We start from the raw sequence: 4,700 nt of genomic DNA on the forward strand, positions 1-4,700 counted from the left end.
CATATCAAGCTGCGTTACCACTCGATTCGCGAGTACATCGAAGATGGAGAAGTAAAGATTTGCAAAGTACACACTGATCTGAATGTAGCAGATCCGTTGACTAAAGCTCTCCCTAGGGCAAAGCATGACCAACACCGTAATGCCATGGGTGTTAGGTATATTACAATGTAATCTAGATTATTGACTCTAGTGCAAGTGGGAGATCAAGGAGATATGCCCTAGAGGCAATAATAAAGTGGTTATTATTTATATCTTTATGTTTATGATAAATGTTTATATATCATGCTATAATTGTATTAACCGAAACATTAGTACATGTGTGATATGTAGACAACAAGAAGTCCCTAGTATGCCTCTTAAACTAGCTTGTTGATTAATGGATGATTAGTTTCATAATCATGAACATTGGATGTTATTAATAACAAGGTTATATCATTATATGAATGATGTAATGGACACACCCATTTAAGCGTAGCATAAGATCTCATCATTAAGTTATTTGCTATAAGCTTTCAATACATAGTTACCTAGTCCTTATGACCATGAGATCATGTAAATCACTTATACCGGAAAGGTACTTTGATTACACCAAACACCACTGCGTAAATGGGTGGCTATAAAGGTGGGATTAAGTATCCGGAAAGTATGAGTTGAGGCATATGGATCAACAATGGGATTTGTCCATCCCGATGACGGATAGATATACTACGGGCCCTCTCGGTGGAATGTCGTCTAATGTCTTGCAAGCATATGAATGAGTTCATAAGAGACCACATACCACGGTACGAGTAAAGAGTACTTGTCAGGAGACGAGGTTGAACAAGGTATAGAGTGATACCGAAGATCAAACCTCGGACAAGTAAAATATCGCGTGACAAAGGGAATTGGTATTGTATGTGAATGGTTCATTCGATCACTAAAGTCATCGTTGAATATGTGGGAGCCATTATGGATCTCCAGATCCCGCTATTGGTTATTGGTCGGAGTGAGTACTCTACCATGTCCGCATAGTTCACGAACCGTAGGGTGACACACTTAAAGTTGGATGTTGAAATGGTAGTACTTGAATATGGAATGGAGTTCGAATATTTGTTCGGAGTCCCGGATGAGATCCCGGACATCACGAGGAGTTAGGAATGGTCCTGAGAATAAGATTCATATATAGGATGTCATTTTATGTGAATTAAAATGTCGCGAAGGTTCTATGGAAGGTTCTAGAAGGTTCTAGAAAAGTCCGGAAGAAACCACCAAGGAAGGTGGAGTCCACATGGGACTCCACCTCCATGGCCGGCCAACCCTAGTGGGGGAGGAGTCCCAAGTGGACTCCCCCTTAGGGGGCCGGCCACCCCCCCATATGGGAGGTGGAACTCCCACCTCTAGTGGGAGTCCTCGCTTGGCTAGGTTTCCCCTCCAGATGGAAGGTTTTTGGTTCGGGTCTTATTCGAAGACTTGGAGTCCCAGTCTTGGGGATCCACCGATATAATGAGGGGCCAAGGGAGGCCGGCCACCCCAAGACCACAAGCTGGCCGCCCCCCTTGAAGTGGCCGGCCACCCCCTCCCAAACCCTAGCCGCCCCCTCTCCTCCATATCTCCCGCGTAGCTTTAGCGAAGCTCCGCCGGAGTTCTCCACCGCCACCGACACCACGCCATCGTGCTGTCGGATTCAAGAGGAGCTACTACTTCCGCTGCCCGCTGGAACGGGAGGTGGACGTCGTCTTCATCAACAACCGAACGTGTGACCGAGTACGGAGGTGTCGCCTGCTCGTGGCGCCGGAACCGATCGTGATCAAGATCTTCTACGCGCTTTTGCAAGTGGCAAGTGAACGTCTACCGCAGCAACAAGAGCCTCCTCTTGTAGGCTTTGGAATCTCTTCAAGGGTGAGACTCGATACCCCCTCGTTGCTACCGTCTTCTAGATTGCATCTTGGCTTGGATTGCGTGTTCGCGGTAGGAAATTTTTTGTTTTCTATGCAACGTTATCCTACATCTGTATGTTCTTGTTTTGTTTTGTTTGAATAAAATTGGATCCTAGCATTCATTGTGTGGGAGAGAGACACGCTCCGCTGTTGCATATGAACACATATGTTCTTATCTTTATTCTTAATGTTCATGGCGAAGGTTGAAACTGCTTCGTTAATTGTTATATGGTTGGAAACGGGAAATGCTACATGTGGTAATTGGTATAATGTCTTGGATAATTTGATACTTGGCAATTGTTGTGCTCATATAGATCATGTTTAAGCTCTTGCATCATATACTTTGCACCTATTAGTGAAGAAATACATAGAGCTTGCTAAAATTTGGTTTGCATGATTGGTCTCTCTAAAGTCTAGATATTTTCCAGTAAGGGTTTGAACAACAAGGAAGACAGTGTAGAGTCTTATAATGCTTGCAATATGTTCTTATGTGAGTTTTGCTGTACCGGTTCATACTTGTGTTTGCTTCAAACAACCTTGCTAGCCTAAGCCTTGTATTGAGAGGGATTACTTCTCGTGCGTCCAAATCCTTGAGCCAAAAACTATGCCACTTGTGTCCACCATACCTACCTACTACATGGTATTTCTCTGTCATTCCAAAGTAAATTGCGTGAGTGCTACCTTTAAAAAATTCAAAAGTTATTACCTCTTATTTGTGTCAATGTTTTATAGCTCATGAGGAAGTATGTGGTGTTTATCTTTCAATCTTGTTGGGCAACTTTTACCAATGGACTAGTGGCTTCATCCGCTTATCCAATAATTTTGCAAAAAGAGCTGGCAATGGGGTTCCCAGCCCCAAATTAATTAACTTTCATAAATTTTACAAATAGACACTCCTCCATGGTATGTGATTGTTGGACGGCACCCGAGGATTCGGTTAGCCATGGCTTGAGAAAGCAAAGGTGGGGAGGAGTGTCATCTAAATAAAACTAAAATAAAAAGGCACTCCTTCATGGTATGAGATTGTTGGCAGGCACCCGAGGATTCGGTTAGCCATGGTTTGTGAAAGAAGGTTGGAAGGAGTGCCACCCAAAAAAATAAAAATCTTTCATGGGAGCCGCTCTTTGAAAGTCTGTCTGGCAAGGGGGTTAGAGTGCCCACTACCATTCGTTGACAACAACAAATGATGTCTACGGGTGCTTCTATTCTTGTAGACAGTGTTGGGCCTCCAAGAGCAGAGGTTTGTAGAACAACAGCAAGTTTCCCTTAAGTGGATCACCCAAGGTTTATCGATCTCAGGGAGGAAGAGGTCAAAGATATCCCTCTCAAGCAACCCTGCAACCACAAAGCAAGAAGTCTCTTGTGTCCCCAACACACCTAATACACTTGTCAGATGTATAGGTGCACTAGTTCGGCGAAGAGATAGTGAAATACAAGTGGTATGAATGAATATGAGTGGTAATAGCAATCTGAATAAAATATTGTAGGATAACGTTGCATAGAAAACAAAAAATTTCCTACCGCGAACACGCAATCCAAGCCAAGATGCAATCTAGAAGACGGTAGCAACGAGGGGATGATCAAGACTAACCCTTGAAGAGATTCCAAAGCCTATAAGAGTAGGCTCTTATTGCTGCGGTAGACGATCACTTGCCGCTTGCAAAAGCGCGTAGAAGATCTTGATCACGATCGCTTCCGGCGCCACGAACGGGCAGCACCTCCGTACTCGGTCACACGTTCGGTTGTTGATGAAGACGACGTCCACCTCCCCGTTCCAGCGGGCAACGGAAGTAGTAGCTCCTCTTGAATCCGACAGCACGACGGCGTGGTGTCGGTGGTGGTGGAGAAATCCGGCGGAGCTTCGCTTAAGCGTGCGGGATGTGGTGGAGGAGAGAGACCGCTAGGGTTTGGGGAGAGAGGGGGGTTGGGCGCCGGCCCTCTAAGGGGTGCGGCCAAGGCTGAGGCTTGAAGTGATCAGCCCCCCTCTCCTATGCCCCTCATTATATAGGTGGAAGCACCAAGAGTTCTAGTCCAAGTCTTCGAATAAGACCCCAACACTAAAACCTCCCATATGTGGGAAACCTACTCAAGGAGGGAGTCCTACCCAAGGTGGGACTCCCACCTTTCCTTGAGGTGGGTTGGCCGGCCACCCTAGGGGAGTCCACCTTGGACTCCTCCCCTTTAGGGTTGGCTGGTCATGCAAGGTGGAGTCCCTCCAGGACTTTACTTTCCATGGTGATTTCTTCCGGACTTTTCTAGAACCTTCTAGAACCTGCCATAAATGCACCGGATCATTTCCAATCTTGGAATATGACTTCCTATATATGAATTTTATTCTCTGGACCATTCCGGAACTCCTCGTGATGTCCAGGATCTCATCCGGGACTCCGAAAAAATATTCGAACTCCATTCCACATTCAAGTTCTACCATTTCAACATCCAACTTTAAGTGTGTCACCCTACGGTTCGTGAACTATGCGGACATGGTTGAGTACTCACTCCGACCAATAACCACTAGCGGGATCTGGAGATCCATAATGGCTCCCACATATTCAACGATGACTTCAGTGATCGAATGAACCATTCACATACGATACCAATTCCCTTTGTCACGCGATATTTTACTTGTCCGAGGTTTGATCATCGGTATCACTCTATACCTTGTTCAACCTCGTCTCCTGACAAGTACTCTTTACTCGTACCGTGGTATGTGGTCTCTTATGAACTTATTCATATGCTTGCAAGACATTAGACGACATTCCACCGAGAGGGCCCAGAGTATAT

The sequence above is a fragment of the Lolium perenne genome, chromosome 1 (genome assembly GCF_019359855.2).
Source record: "Lolium perenne isolate Kyuss_39 chromosome 1, Kyuss_2.0, whole genome shotgun sequence".
NCBI lineage: Eukaryota > Viridiplantae > Streptophyta > Magnoliopsida > Poales > Poaceae > Lolium > Lolium perenne.